The sequence below is a fragment of the Emys orbicularis genome, chromosome 4, assembly GCF_028017835.1.
Source record: "Emys orbicularis isolate rEmyOrb1 chromosome 4, rEmyOrb1.hap1, whole genome shotgun sequence".
Lineage (NCBI taxonomy): Eukaryota > Metazoa > Chordata > Testudines > Emydidae > Emys > Emys orbicularis.
In genome coordinates, this window is record NC_088686.1 from 5,772,228 (window position 1) to 5,789,409 (window position 17,182).

The window sequence follows — 17,182 nt, forward strand, 5'->3', positions numbered from 1 at the left end:
AAAGTCTATCAAACTAGGGCATGTTTATGATGGAAGTGAAAGAGTCATTGGATTCCAAACCACTTTCTCCTTCCTGTAGGGGCAAATCCTTCACTGACATCAGCCATTCCTTCGCAGGGCCCATCACTCACGAAACTGAAGCAGCAGTTCATGGTGCAAAGGCCACTTCAGTGCAAACACTTGCAAAGTCTACTTGTATGTGAGTAAGTGCTACTTGGTGCGAATAAAGGCTGCAGAACCAGGGCTCAGAAGGGCTGGCTCTACCATTTTTGCTGCCCCAAGCAAAAAAAAAAAAAAAAAAAGCCGCTCGGACTGTGCCACCCTAAGAATGGACGGAATGCCACCCCTTAGCATGTGCCGCCCCCGGCACGTGATTCCTCCACTGGTGCCTGGAGCCGGCCCTGGGGCTCAGGCAAGTAGGGTCTGGCCCTTTCCAGATTCTCCCACCGTTACTCCCTAGGCTAGTACTTTACTCTGCCAGTAGGCTTACTGATCTCATTCTACTAATGATGGCAGAACCTAGCCCGTAGATGTAAGATTGCACAGAAATAGGTGCCCAGGAGTGGCTTTAGATGCCCTCAGAAAAGGATTAGCAGAGCATGTCGTTTAGTACTGTTTGATGTAGCAAACATGGGGCATATGTCGTCACAGAGAGCACAAATCAGCCGTTAACATTTGCAGGTTGTGCCCATTTTGATTCTTCTGAGCACTGTGCTGTGAGAGAGCCCAGATGTTGCTCCGAGACAGATTGTTGCTTAGCTTTTTTGTTTTGGGCCCTGTAAGGCTCTTTTAAATTTCTGGAGAGATCCCAAGTCCTTCTCTTGCCGTCTGGCATGGTTTAGTCAAGCAGGTAATCTGAATAGACTTCATTACCAACAAGGTTATGTATGAGCCGACAGTCCGCGCACTTTGGGACTCCTTTATGAACACCACTGCCTTTGCCATGCAATAAACATATACTTTATGGTTTAATGAATGATGGCTGATTGTGGCACAGGAGACAGCACAGTTACCTGGGAGACAGTTTGCTTAATCTGTAGTGTGTTGTAATTTCCTTTGGGCCTTGCTCAGTCTTTAATATTATGAGAGATGATCATAGCTGCTGGGGATATTTTTGCTAGTTTTTGTGACTGTTTTACTGCTAGGCTGATTTTGATTTTTCTCCTTTTGTCCTTGTATTGTCGTTTCTTTGCATAAGCTCTGCATGACAAATATTGCTACTATGGTTCTGGCTAAGGGCTTCCACTGAGATCAAGGTCTCGCTGTGCTAGGGACTAGAAAGACAATACATGTCAGTCCTTGCCTAGAAGATCTTACATTCTGAGGCTCTGATCCTGCAAATACAGTAGAACCTCAGAGTTACGAACACCAGAGTTACAAGCTGACCAGTCAACCACACACCTCATTTGGAACCAGAAGCACACAATCAGGCAGCAGTAGAGACAAAGAAACCAAAACCAAATACCAAATACAGTACAGTACTGTGTTAAACGTAAGCTACTAAAAAAATAAATAAAGGGAAAGCACCATTTTCCTTCTGCATAGTAAAGTTTCAAAGCTGTTTTAAGTCAATGTTCAGTTGTAAACTTTTGAAAGAACAACCATAACATTTTGTTCAGAGTTATGAACATTTCAGAGTTATGAACAACCTCCGTTCCCCAGCTGTTTGTAACTCTGAGGTTCTACTGTAGTACTTTGTATGCTGCACTTTACCCACGTAGGTTGCCCCATTGAAGTTATTTGTGTGGGTGACGGGGTGTATCAGCTCTGCACTGGTGCAGCAGGGGTTAACCCTTCTCTCTTGGCCGAGGAGACCACACCCTCTCATCTCTGCTGGGCATGCTCCAGCTGGAGACAGAATATAAAAGGCAGCAGAGCATCTCAGTCTGGGCTGACTGTCAGCGAGGAAGGAAGTGCACTGCTGACTCCTGGGGGAGGAACGCCTGCACTCCAGGACGCAGAGGCCAGCCAGATGGAGACAGACCACGAAATACAGGCTCCGGACACCGCAGAGGGGGAGAGACTGTGGAGACCCGGAGGCGGAAAACTGCAGAGGATTGGGTAGGAAGTGACCCAGGGAAACTTGGCAGAAAAGGGATGGTAGAACCAGAGACAGGCTTGGTGTGTTTCGGTAGGATCCCCTCCAAGTTGGTGGTGGGCAACCCTGCCACCTACATTGCCCTGGGTTGGGACCTGGTGGAGAGGGCGGGCCCGGGTCCCCCTGTCCTGGCCACCAGCCACCCTGGGGTGGTGGCCCAGCTCACCTACACTATTGACTCTGGCCTCACTGCCCTGAGAGCAAAGGCCGTATCGCTGTCTCTGGTCGCTGGGCCACACTGCCCTGAGCCCTAGGGCTGGGCTATGGTCTAAGGCCACAGGGCCATGCAGCCCCGAGCCTGGGGGCAGCCCTACAGACTCAACCATGGGGCCATAATGCTCCTCTCTCCTGCCCCAAAGGGTGACGGGGTGTATCAGCCCTGCGACAGTGTGCTTAACCGGAAGCACATGCATTAGTGTTTGCAGGATTGGAGTCTAAATAGATAAAGAGTGGAGGATGGAAAACATTTAGGCCTCAATCATGCAAACAGACCCGTGTGGCTGGACATTTGCACCCATGCAGAGCCAGCTGCAGGATAGGGGCCTTTGGCTCCAATCCTGCAAACAGAGTTTATTCATGTGGATAGTCCTCTTGGCGTCAATAAAGACACGATGGCTGGATAAGGGCATAGATCCTTTTAGCCCTATCCAAACCTGAGCTGTTTTTGTCCAACTCTAGCTTCAAGATATTGACAGACTTATGGGATCTCTCCTGGCTGTTTTGTGCACGTGCTAGGTGTTCCAGATGAGCTCATTTGCACCGTTCTTGCCAGTGCGCTTTGCAAAATAGAGTTTCTGTAGAAGCTAATCCTAGGATATTTTTTTTCAGCTTTCCCAAAACAGCCTTTAAATCTGACAGGTGAAATATATGGAGAAGAATCCATAACTTTCAGCTATTTGGAATATACATTCTGGCCTGGCCGGGCTCCAAGAACATTTGAAGAAGATTAAGGAATACAAAAGAATTAACAGCATTAAAAGACTCATAATAACTTACTCCTGCCTGGAGGCTGAGGTTTGACACATAGCAGCAGCTTTTTGCAGATCTTGACAGCCAGCAGAGTCCCTGCATTATTCTAATCCCCTGGAACAACAGTACTTTGAGATTTGAATGTCCCAAGCTTTGACACATGAGGTTTTGTGTTTACTTCCAACACCTGCCTGGCTTGCTGTCCCAGGGGAGAGAAATGGAATAATCTCCCTTCTGTACCCTGTTGTTCAGAATGCTTTTTCCAGGAAAGCACGTGGGCAGGCTTGACTGACACAAGAGTTCTGTCTACACTGTTTTCATCCAGGTTACTATGTTTTCATCCAGCCTGAGGAAGAGGATGGTACTTTGAGGGCACAATTCCTTACTGTTAATCTGGTTCTCCTGCTCTGTTCTAGCTCCACTGGTGTGAGATGCATCTCAGTCTTTGTACCAGTTACACTTACTTGGGGGTGCTGTAGCTCACTTAGGGTACGTCTACACTCCACTAAAAGACTTGGCTGAGGCTGGTCCACGTGAGGTGGCCCTGGCTCTGAGACTCAGTGCCATGGGTTTTTTACTGCAGTGTAGAAATGCCCTCTTGTAACATGTGTGGTCCTCCTCTGACTGATACACATGGAGAATAGCAGCTGCGATGAGTTCGGTCACAGAGAGCCCCTTGAGACTGTCATCTGATGTGCTGGAATTACCTCTGAGCCCATTTTCCCTGCCAGCTTGGGACTCCAGAACCCTGCATTGTTGAGCCAGACACACCAGCCTGCTGCAACACAGACCTAGGTCTGGTCCACGCCCCCAAAGCTTCAGACTTTAACCAAAAACAGCTGTGCTGGTTACCTATTTCCAACACCCAGACTTCCAGCTCGCAATGGGATCCAAACCCCAAATAAATCCTATTTACTCTGTATAAAGCGTATATAGGGTAAACTCATAAATTGTCCGCCCTATATAACACTGATAGAGATATATCCACAGCTGTTTGCTCCCCGAGGTATTAATCACTTACTTTGGGTTTACTAATAAACAAAAATGATTTTATTAAGTATAAAAAGTAGGATTTAAGTGGTTTCAAGTAATAACAAACAGAACAAAGTAAGTTACCAAGCAAAATAAAACAAAACACACAAGTCTAAGCCTAATACATTAAGAAACTGAATACAGGTAAATCTCACCCTCAGAGATGTTCCAATAAGCTTCTTTCACAGACTAGACTCCTTCCTAGTCTGGGCCCAATCCTTTCCCCTGGTACAGTCATTGTTAGTTCCAGTTCAGGTGGTAACTAGGGGATTTTTCATGACTGGCAGCCCCCTTTGTTCTGTTCCACCCCCTTTTATAGCTTTGGCACAAGGCGGGAATCTTTTGTCTCTCTGGGTCCCCATCCCTCCTTCTAAATGGAAAAGCACCAGGTTTATGTGGATTTCAGTACCAGGTGACATGGTCACATGTCCTGTGACACCCCAAGCCTTCATTCTTCGGGGCCTGACTCACAGGAACACAGGAAGGCTTACAAGTAAACAGAGCCATTTACAACCAATTATCCTAGTCAATGGGAGTCATCAAGATTCTAAATCACCATTAATGGTCCACACTTTGCATAATTACAATACAACTTCAGAGTTATACTTCATATTTCTAATTTTAGATACAAGAATGATACATACATACAAATAGGATGACCACACTCAGTAGATTACAAGCTTTGTAATGATACCTTACAAGAGACCTTTTGCATGAAACATATTCCAGTTACATTATATTCACACTCATTAGCATAGTTCCATAAAACATATGGAGTGCAATATCACAGCAGCCAATGTTTGCTGCCAGCTAATGGAGTTTTTTCCTTCAGCTTAAGTCAGGGGTACTCAATTATTTTTTGTCAAGGTCCAAATTTCTTGGCCAAGGTACAGTCAAGGTCCAGACTCCAGAGAAAATAATACAGAAATAATAACAATAATGATAAGTAAATAAAAAGATTCTGTGGTCCATTCAAAAGCATCCGGCGCTCCGGATTTGGCCCGTGGTCCGCCTATTGACTACCCCTGGCTTTAGGAGTGGTCTGTACTGTGGATCTTCTGAGGTTCGCCAAGTGCTAGACAGGACAAGGGGGAGGGACTCTCAACCTGCTCAGCAAGCCTGTGCAAAGCAATCATGCTGGGTGAAACAGGTGACTTTGTCCCTGATAAGAAAGGGCTATTTGTTGTCCATAGGCTAATAAAACATGAAAGCTGCGATCAAAGGGCAAATAGCCCTCAGAACCGAGAGCAGCCTGCATGGTGGATTTGGGCTAGACACCTTTTTAATATTTTTCTTTGTCCAAGTGCTTGTGACAGCTGCCAAGGATGAAGTTATCTGTCGCCCGGTGCACTGGGTAAGACCTCGCCATTCCTACAGCAGTGCATCTTTTCCCAGACTGCCCCAGCATGCTTTTCACTCATGTGTTGAATGAGTCAGTTCTCAGGATGAAGAAGTAGTTCAGCGTCCGGGCCAGCTGCATTCTTCACCTCTTTGCCAAGTTTGCCAGCAAGGGTGCTAACTGCCACAAGCATGGTACTCCGAACACCTTCCAAATCCTAATCCAGACAAGGCCTTGTCCAGAGGGAACCACACAGATCATAAGGAGATTTCACATAAGTCACTACTACTGCTCTGATGCGGATTCCAGCTAGTGACCTAGATGCATAACTCTGTAGCTCCTATTATTTATTCCCTAAGCTAGCCATCTCCTTGTTCCCCAATGTCTATCTGTTTTATGATCTCTGCTCTAAGATTAATATTTGCTCATCATTGAGAAGATCTCAAAATCTACAGTTTCCCACCCTGTCAACATCAAGGGGCTTTGGAAAAGTTTCTCAGGAGAAAAGACACCAATTTTTAAATTATAGTTGTCTATATAGGTCAGATAAAAAATCTATGTTGTTGTTTCTTTGGTTCTTTCTTTTTGTTTGTTTGTTTTTATCTTAAAACAACTTCTGGAGCTCATAACCTCAAGCATTCAAGCCAACTTTGATTTCCTGTTTACCAGATTAAGGTCCTTTTTAGCTGAAAAGGCTTAAATGTCTGGGTCCAAAGCTTGTAGGATAAATCACGTTCAGCTGACACTTATGTTTCCCTTGTGTCTCTCTCTGCAAATATAAGGCCAATGCTTCATTAACATCTGCATGACTTCTGTGCTTGCTTCAAATGTTGCTGTTGCGTGGAACAAATGCACTGCACTTACATCACTACATGTTCTCGTTTCTTTTTTAAATGTATATGTAATTAACTAATTTAGATAATATATCAAAGCTCTAGACCCTTTTTCAGTAATTAAAACACTATCAGAAATGAATGGAATTTTAATGTAATTTTGATCTTATTTTCACTTTCATTTAAGGGGATGTAATTAGACTCAATGACATAATAGCCAGATTTGTCACAGGTCTTTGATTAGGATATTAACAGTATTTTCCCCAACATAGCGACAGTATGTATTTCTGTCTGTATAATTGTATTTGCCTATTAATTACAAAATGGGGAAAATAAAAATGTATGATTAGCTGCCTATTCCTATTCAAGTAGTATTTACTGTCCATAACAATAATATTCTTAACAGCACCATGACTAATCTTTCTAACTCCTCATCCTACCCGCTCCACAAACACCTGGGAAATGTATGGGCTCTACAACATATCCAAAGGGCTAATCTAGAATGAGAGAGTCCATCTGTGATGAATATGGAGGTGATTAGTATTCAGTAGAGCTGAGCGAAATTTTTCAGACTAAACATTTTTTGCCAGAAATGCAGATTTGGGTTAACTCAAATATTTTGTGAATTCACATCTGACTCGTCAAATTGTTTCAGAAACTTAACAAGAAAAAACCCAGAATATTTTGTTTCAGCATTTTGAAGGCAAACCTTTCGTTTTCATTTTTTCTTTATTGAAAGTCACTTTTTCTTCAGAAACGAACTTCAATTTTAAAAAGCTCAAGGGAAACACAACATTGTGAGTTGAAAGCTCTTTGTGTGGTCAAGAGCAATAATCCACAGCAAAGGGCTTATTCAATTAGCAACCTTACGGTCCCAGCTGCAGCTATTCCAGGCCTGTTGGAACTCCACAGGCAGGCAGTGGAAGTGTGACTGGATAAAAGGACTTCTAAGAATATCACATCATTTCTGTGAGAAATTTCACTGAATTTTATCATTTGAAGCATGTTAACTTCTTCTGGATGGCCCTGTTCCTATTCCTCTCCCCCTTTCCCCTGTTGTGGGTGCAGTTAAATTTCATCCTGTCTCCCAGAGCCATGTTTCCTTAAATCTGTCCTCTCCAGGCCCTGTTGAAATGAATGGACAAGCTCCCCTGGATTTTTTTTGTGTGTGTGTGTATATATAGATTTTCCTCCATCCTGATGGCAGGAGGATACACAGAGAACTCCCAAGATTGATGTGTCTGGAGTAGAAGGCCATCTTCGAATCCATTGGCAGCTTGATGGGAAGCCTGCAGTTTTGTGATGCTTCAGCTTAGGTGTTTAATTAATTGTTAAAAGCTTTTAACTACTGTCTTAATGTCATGTTTAAAAAAAAAATAGAGTATTGGCTTTCTCTACGTACTCTCTTGAGCTAGGAATTCCAGGAAAACTTCACTACAAAGGAATTTTCCTGTGTGAAGATATTTCCTGTCTATTCTCTGGTTTGGCAGGTACGAATGAAGCTTGCAGCCTGGCAGTATACTGCAGTTCTTCGGGGAGTTTTACCGGTGATACAGCTCCCGTTTGAAATAAGTCTCGCGTGTAAAGGCTCTTCACACGAAGAAAGACATGGTTTGCATCCGGCTGCAGTGGGTGAATTTCTGGTAGCTCAGGAGGGAGGAGAAGTCTTTCTGGATCCTTAAAGGAATTTCCGGCGTGGGGAGCACTGAAAGAAAACTCAAAGATGGAGAGAACACTGATAGTGTTTTTTTTTTTTAAAGCCAGCCTCAGGCAGGGGGTGGAGATGTGTCAGAATTACCAATGTGTACTAACCAGCCTATTCCCCTGAGGTGCTCGGGATCAAGGCAGAGAGAATGAATTAATCTCTCCTCCTTGCTGGTGGTGCTTCCAGGTTTGGAGTCAGATGTGGGCATGTGCCCATTCAGCACAGACACAGAGAATGCCAGTCTCCTGTGCTGGTACCAGGAGTCACACGGGCAGCCCTGAACTGCCACAGGCATGAAAGGTAAGGTACCAATCATGTGTACGTACAAACCAGCTGGAGAGAAAGATCACCCAGAGCTAAACACTCTCCCCAGTGTCCTCTGAGTCACCTCTCGCTGTGTAAATGGATGGATGTTTTCTATAAAGCACCCTGCATGTATATTAGATGAAGTGACGTGACTCAGTGGCTGGGTTACTGGGCTGGGCCTCAAGAGTCTCAAGTTCTTGCCCTAATTCTAATATCCCCACCCTGTGCCTCAGTTTCCCCATAGTATGCACTACACTAGGCAGCTAGTGCTTATAGATTCATGGCTGATAATTTCTTCCTTTTTTCCCTCTCCTGTAATTTGTATCATCCTCGGTCTTCCAGCTGGCAACAAACAGGCAGATTCTTACATTACTGACACATTTTGATAGACTCATGAAACAATATGCACTAAGCGATATATTTATTGTAGGACCCAAAGGTACAAATCAGGAGCGGGGCCCCTGATGCTGTACAAACCCACCACATGACAATCTGGGTCCTGAAGTGTTAGTCAGGTCTGATCTATCTTCAGCTTGAATCTCTTGATTACCTAATACCACAAGTATGCATAGCAGCTACATTCAGCTGCTCTGTTTCTTAAAACAATCCATTTCTTAAGTCCCTAGTGCCTCTGACTCAACTTGGGAGACAGTTCCAGAGAGCACTTACAGCTGTACACATATTTGAAGGAGAAAGTGCTCTGAGGCATCTGTTCTGCAGTTCTTCTTGCTTTCCCTTGTCAGGTTTTATGTGCCATCCTTTAAGTAACCGTAAGGCTTAGTACAATCGTCAATGTGACTCCCTTTGACTTAGCATTTTTGCATGGAACAATGTCATTTAGGCTTGTATTTTTCAAAGGAGCCAAAGGGCATTAAATGGACAAATCCCATTGAATTTCACTAAGTCCAGAGGCCCCCTGGAAACTCCCAGCCTTCCAGCTCAAGATGTTCATTTTTGAGGGGAGCGGGGGAGGGTTGCCTGTGTTCCTATATATCGAGCTTCAACAACGACATGAATGGCCAGGCTGCCGTGGGACTAGATACCATAAGAGGTGGAGATTCACAACCCATAAGTGCTCATTCAATGCTTCAGTACAAGTGGACGCCCAATGTTTCCCTAGTCCTCATAATTTTACATCAGTTGCAGTGTTCCCCCTCTGGACCAAGGGGCTTCCAGGAATGGTGGGGCACAGTTTGGCAAGCGGCAGTAGCCCAAGTTCTTGCCTTGGGAAGTGCTCCATTTCTGGGAGTTATATGTGGATTGAACAGGCTTAATGCTACAGGGGTCCTGTGAAGACAGTTGGAGACATCCCAGGCACTGCAGAGCCCCTCTTGGTGTAAATCATCAAAGCTCCATTGTCTTCAATGTGGTGCACATCTGAGGATCTGGCCCATTCCTTTCACTATCCTAAGAAACAGCGCAATTCAAAACTGCCAGACACGACCGTTCCGTTCCTTTGTATTTCTCTTTCAGCTCTCTTGTTTCTGTCTTTTCATGTAAATTTCACTCTGTGTCCTGGTCTCCCTCAGCTCCCTCTGCACAAAGAAGCGTGCTACAGCTATTTTTGAAATATTCATCCATGTTTGCTTCGGCATTTATTGTCAGAACCTGCTGTTTACTTTGGTGTCTTGTACAGCACGAAGCGCATTGCCAATGCTAACTAGTAACAGGTAAAAATGGATAAGAAAGGCAGCTGTCAGTGATTTGGGTGAGGAAACTGTGATGGGAGAGCTGAGAAGGGGGAATCCCCTAAGAGAAGACTCATGTCGGAAGACAGCCCAAGGGGTCAGTAAGTCCTAGCGTAAGTCAACATCTGGCTACGGTAGTTGTGTCTTCTCCAATGGGCACAAAACCGCCTAGACTAGTCTAATCCTCCTGCCTCTGGTACTCAGAGACTCTGCTATGCAGATGGCAGCAGTGACTTCCAATCCCTGTGATCTCCCTAAATGATTCGGATAGATACCTACAGAAGTGAATCGACCCCCCCCCCCCCCCCCCGCGGCTATAGCCTGGCTCCTGTGTATTGGCCTTGTTAGATCACCTTGCACCAGGCTTTGTCGTGTGTCCCAGCTTACTTAGACATGGCCGAACTTGATTGTTATCATTTTGATGAATAACATCAGTGCTTATTTGATAACGCCAATGCTTATTTTTAAGCATCTTTTTTCATTTTTATTGATTTAAATGTTCACCATTGTGGGAAACGAGGGTCGGGTCAGACAATATTCAAATGAGTAGACACCGATGTCAAAAAGTCAAAGCTTTAGAACCGTTAGAGCACAAATTGCCAATATCACATGGCAAAATGTGATCAGACAATATTGTCGGGTCAGACAATATTAGATCACCTTGCACCAGGCTTTGTCGTGTGTCCCAGCTTACTTAGACATGGCCGAACTTGATTGTTATCATTTTGATGAATAACATCAGTGCTTATTTGATAACGCCAATGCTTATTTTTAAGCATCTTTTTTCATTTTTATTGATTTAAATGTTCACCATTGTGGGAAACGAGGGTCGGGTCAGACAATATTCAAATGAGTAGACACCGATGTCAAAAAGTCAAAGCTTTAGAACCGTTAGAGCACAAATTGCCAATATCACATGGCAAAATGTACAAAGTAAATATCCAGAACTCAAACTCCATGTTCTGAGGCAGCGTTTTTCTGACTTCGGCTATTTGTAACTTTCGATTAGCATGGACGGAAATGTATTTTCATTGGTTGATGTGTACGGTGAAATCAACATTTGCTGAATTTAAAAATCAAATCCTTCCAAGCCTATGTGTATCATTGAGGAACTCGCATTTGGAGTCAGGTAACTGCCCCCTTCACCACCCCGGTAAGTCCTGTTGGGCTCTGGCTGGATTCTGCAGTGTGCTGGGCTCTCCTCTCCTAACTCTTCTTATCTGGTCTTAGTGTGTGTGTGTGTGTGTGTGTGTGTGTGTGCCCGCCCACATTGCCATGCTTGTCTCTCCCTGGTAGAACATGGCAGGTGAAATGACGGTGGTTATCTACATGACAGTGGCACTGAAGGTCCTGCTGTGTTAGATGATGTACTTTCACCCTTCAGGTTCTTTCCCTGAGCCCACGTGACTGCTGGGGATGGGGATTTGTTCAGAAATGGCAGCGAGATCTACAGATATCCCATCAATTGTTAAAGGCTGAGATCCAGGAGGCCACACTAAAGGGTCTCTCAGCCTTTGGTCTCCCCATGTGCCAGGTTTCTCTACCATGGTGACAGGACACCAGTGAGTTAATACACATCAGATATTGGTCACTGGCTTTGGCAAACCCTTTCCCCAAGATGGGAATCATAGAATATCAGGGTTGGAAGGTTCACAGAAGGGCAACTAAAATGATTAGGGGTTTGGAACGGGTCCCATATGAGGAGAGATTAAAGAGGCTAGGACTTTTCAGCTTGGAAAAGAGGAGACTAAGGGGGGATATGATAGAGGTATATAAAATCATGAGTGATGTGGAGAAAGTAGATAAGGAAAAGTTATTTACTTATTCCCATAATACAAGAACTAGGGGCCGCCAAATGAAATTAATGGGCAGCAGGTTTAAAAGAAATGAAAGGAAGTTCTTCTTCACACAGCGCACAGTCAACTTGTGGAACTCCTTGCCTGAGGAGGTTGTGAAAGCTAGGACTATAACAGGGTTTAAAAGAGAACTGGATAAATTCATGGTGGTTATGTCCATTAATGGCTATTAGCCAGGATGGGAAGGAATGGTGTCCCTAGCCTCTGTTTGTCATAGGTAGAGATGGATGGGGAGGGGAGAGATCACTTGATCATTACCTGTTAGGTTCACTCCCTCTGGGGCACCGGGCATTGGCCACTGTCGGAATACAGGATACTGGGCTAGATGGACCTTTGGTCTGACCCAGTACGGCCATTCTTATGTTCTTATGTTATGTTCTTATGAAGAGACCTCAGGAGGTCATCTAGTCCAACCTCCGGCTCAAAGAGACCATGTTCTGGCTGCATTGGCCATAATTCTAGAAGAAGGATGGAACTCAGGGCAAGTTGCCACAGCTTCTACTTTGGCTCTTTCACAGCACTAAGGATGGGGGGTTCTGTTTGCAACAAAGCACAAGGTTTGTGTTTGCTGCAGTGCTTGGTAGTATCCCCCAACTGTCCTGCAAGACAAACTCTCAGCTAGCTCTGCTGTGGCTTCCATCAGAGGGTTAAAGGAGACAGAATCTAGCTAGATCCCTCAGCAGAGTCATGCCCAAACACTTTGCCAGCCTTACGGGATTCTAACCCCCCAGTGCCCCTCTGGCCTAGGGAGGGATTGTTCCTATTTTAGGGTGCAGCGTAGCTGAATGGCTTGCCGAAGGACATGCAGGAAGACAGTACGTAGGCAAAGAACTGAACCCTGCTGTCCGGTGTGTCGGGCTATTGTCCTATCTACTGCAAAACTCCTCCCCCCCCCCCCGCAAAACTTGCTTTTACAGCGTCTGGGGGCAGAAGCCACTGTTCGATTTTCAGGAGGGATCCAATCCAGCACTAAAGCAGTTCCTCCTCCCCCAGCCCCTGGTGCTGTGATTAAGCCAAAGACTGACCACCTTCTCAACCACCCTGCAGTTGCACCAATTCAGACCATATCAATCATTTAGCAGACTTCTGTAGGTGCCCACTGTGGGACTGTATCCTCTCAACACGTGCCAGGCCAGTTTTGTTAGGGCATTGGTGCCAACCAAAGATAGGCTGAGTTAGCTAGAGCCCCCCGCAAGAGGAACTCCTTTGTGGCAATATGCGATTTCCATTTGTATCACACTGGGTTGCATTTTTATGACCATTTCTTAGTATTCCCAAAGTTGCCCGCATAAGAATTTGTTCTCCAGGTTTTTCCTCGAGTTGGCATTCTGCTCTCCATGGAGATAAGGCACTGCTCTCGATAGCACATAGCAGGCCATGGAATTTACCCAGTATTCATTAGCTGCTCCCTATAATAATTAATGAAGAGAAGTCTTTTTCAGCCCTTATCAATCAATGCTATGCATATATGAATCATTCAAGCATGCATGCAATATCCTGAAGGTGGTAACTAAGCCCTTCACAAAACAAAAGGACTAGGTCTCCACAGGAGAAAATCAGCAGAGCTCCATGAAGTCAAAAGATCAGCTCAATGGTGAAGAGTTTTCACCAAGCCAAAATGGCGTGAGCCAAGCTGAATAGCCTGTTGTCTCTCATCTTAGATTTCAAGCTCTCTGGGAAAGGGGCCATCACTTTATTATCTATTTGCACTCTGCCTGGCCCAGTGGGGCCATGGCCTCTAGATGCTACTGCAAGACAAACACGAAATATCAATACATTTAAGAACAACAACAGGATGAAGGGAAGGCTGTGTTTCACTCCTAAAGCTACCCAAGTGATGCAGCTGCCTTCAGGTTAGAGAACCTTCTTTTGATTTTCTAACAGCCTGGTTTAATCTTTATTAAAATTCTCTCCAGAAAGTTAAAAGGCATTAATTTCATTTTTCCCCCTGCCAGAAATGACATTTATCCCTTGGCAAATCTGAAAGCCTCAATGTGGGTAATATTTTAGTTTCATGCAATGCAAAAGCATCGTGGTAGTGTCCATTCCAAGATGGACTTGTTTTCAAGTCTGCCACAGTAGTATTAATCAATAATTACAACCATCATCAACATGTCAGTCTCAGGAGCTTTATTTATATTGCAGTCACATTGCTGTGTGACCTAGAGCTATATACAGTAGTTTTGCCTGCTAGAAAATAAATCATATTACATTTTTGCATGCACATATAGTTAAAGCTTATCTTCTTTCCTTGTAAAGGAACAGAATTTTCTCTTGGAATTGCCTCTTTCATCTACATTTAGTAATCTTATGATTTGGGCCACAAAATGATTTTCCAAACCATGTTTGCCAGTTGGATTTAATCCTTTGAGTTTTTAATTTTGAAAACTACATGACTATGTTAATTTGCAGAAGTGAGATTAAAATAAAAGTCTTTGTGTTTGTACTTAGAGTGCCTAGATTTGCATGCCTGAATAGCTGAATAAATAAATACACGTTCATTTGGATTTTGAGCACTAAACTTTTCACAAGAGGGAAATGGTCTCATTCCTTGGTCAGCGTCACAAAATACATACAACTCCTTAGTCAATATATGATGTTGTACCTATGTTAAAAAACTACATTAAAAAAGGAGGGGATCGAAAGAAAAAGCAACGGTTGTTTCCATAAAATGTGTATAGGTTCTGAAAAGAACAGGGAAAATGTCCAAAGGTGAATATATAATATCTACAGATTTAAATGTGGTGCCTGTTTCAAATGTAGACCAAGTTGGTAGAGATGGGAAATCATTACCATTTCCTGTCTATCTCATTCTAGTTCCCAGTGCACAAAAATCTACTAGTATCTGGATGGAATCTTGTGTTGTCAGTGTTTGCAGATGAGAATCATAGAATATCAGGGTTGGAAGAGACCTCAGGAGGTCATCTAGTCCAACCCCCTGCTCAAAGCAGGACCAACCCCAACTAAATCATCCCAGCCAGGGCTTTGTCAAGTCTGACCTTAAAAACCTCTAAGGATGGAGATTCCACCACCTCCCTAGGTAACCCATTCCAGTGCTTCACCACCCTCCTAGGGAAAAAGTTTTTCCTAATATCCAACCTAGACCTCCCCCACTGCAACTTGAGACCATTACTCCTTGTTCTGTCATCTGCTACCACTGAGAACAGTCTAGATCCATCCTCTTTGGAACCCCCTTTCAGGTAGTTGAAAGCAGCTATCAAATCCCCCCTCATTCTTCTCTTCTGTGGACTAAATAATCCCAGTTCCCTCAGCCTCTCCTCATAAGTCATGTGCTCCAGCCCCCTAATCATTTTTGTTGCCCTTCGCTGGACTCTTTCCAATTTTTCCACATCCTTCTTGTAGTGTGGGGCCCAAAACTGGACACAGTACTCCAGATGAGGCCTCACCAATGTCGAATAGAGGGGAATGATCACGTCCCTCGATCTGCTGGCAATGCCCCTACTTATATAGCCCCAAATGCCGTTAGCCTTCTTGGCAACAAGGGCACACTGTCAACTCATATCCAGCTTCTCTGTAACCCCTAGGTCCTTTTCTGCAGAACTGCTGCCTAGCCATTCGGTCCCTAGTCTGTAGCAGTGAACTGTCACCTGGGACTGAAAACTGGCTAATGGTAACAGCAGAAGAGCAATACGGTATCATACTGTGGGCAAACGCCTAGAGCCTGATCCTGCAAAAACTTCCACTTACTTGCCTAGAAAGCAACAGTGAGAGCTCACCCATTTCCTAACTATTCCCAGGAATCATGGTAGAGGTGACTACGAAAGGGGAATAGGACAGTACCTTTGTGTATTTTACAAGGTGTTTGCCCCATGCATAAGGGGTTGCCATTGTGGAACATATGAGGGGTGGAAATATGGGCATCCAAACCAGAATGAGATTCAGTTTGGAAAAATGCAAAGGATGACAGCTGTGGGTAAATGATCCTGCACACAGATATTCAACAAGAGGGAAAGAGCATGTAAAGCAGTAATTAAAGAAAAAATTGTCTGAGGTTGATAGTGATTAGCAAGCGGGCTGCAAGTTCACAATGAGATGTGGCAGCTGTCCCTCCCTGCACAGAACAGATGAGACCGCACCTGCAACTCTGCATACCGATCAGGGCACCTGAACAGGTGCCAGTGTCAGCATCTTGGAGACAACTCAGCTGAGAGCAACCAACTGATTAAGAGGAAGGGCGAGCATGGCTTGTAGGGAGAGATTCAGAGAACTAAATGTGCATCGGCTGGATAGTACCCAAGGCTCATCCCACAAGAACATGAAGGCAGTAACCACCATAGTCGGTCCATGCTTGTATCCTCCAGACATTGCCATTGATAGAGCGTTGGGGATGTGCCACTTAGTTTCTACATCTGCCCCCTGCTGGCCACTCCAGCACTGCAAAGGTGGGAAGGAGTGAGAGGAGGCTGGGTTGGAGGCAATGTAGATGGGAAGTCCTGCAGCTGCTGGCCTGTGCCAATGCACAATTTCAGCCCAAAGTCTGGAAGGCAGGGACGGGGAGTGAGGATGGATCCTAGTTCATCCTTGCTCCCCCTGCCATCACCCAGACAAAACTTCCTCCCCTAACTGTCCCTCTACACCATCACAGGGAGACCTGCTCACCTTGAGAACCAAAGGAGACCCATTCCCCACCTCTCCCACCAAACCAACTACCACAGGGTGCCCACTCCCCACCCCACCAGCCCTCCCACAGGACGATCTGCGGGCTTCCAGTGAGGGCTGTGGTAGCATTGCTTGCTGCTGCTGTTGGGCAGGGAAGACTCCTAGAATTGCCTTCCTGAGGTGTTAGGGAGTGGGAAATGTGGTCAGGGTTGAGGTGGAAGGAGTGATGGATCTAGAGGATGGCGAATGAGTACTGAGACAATAGGTTATTCTTTGGAAGATGGGACAGAGAGTATTTTACTCAGAAATGTTGTCTGCATCGTCTGTTGAGGCAGACATTTGTTGAGGGACCCCCTTGTTTGAATTTGGACTGGTCCTCCATCTCTGCTTCTGTTGCCATAGCAGCAAAAGTGCTGCAGCAGCAACCACAAGTATATGGGCCCCAGCCCAGTCCTGCAAACCTTTACTAATGCAGGGACTGCGTCTTCATGTCAGTCAGTGGAATTGCACCATCGTTCGCCTGTGCTCTTGGTCTAATTTAGTGCCTGACTCTGCTCCCCTTGAGGAAAAAGGCCAAACTCTCCTTGGCTTTCATAGTCTGTAAGTAATTTGGACAGGAACTGTGTTTTCTTGTATATTCCTGAATAGAGCTGGGCCCAATAAATAGTAAATATACAATATTGCCAAGCATTTTCTTTTGTGACAGGTTGACTTTAACAGTTCTGACACAGAATGG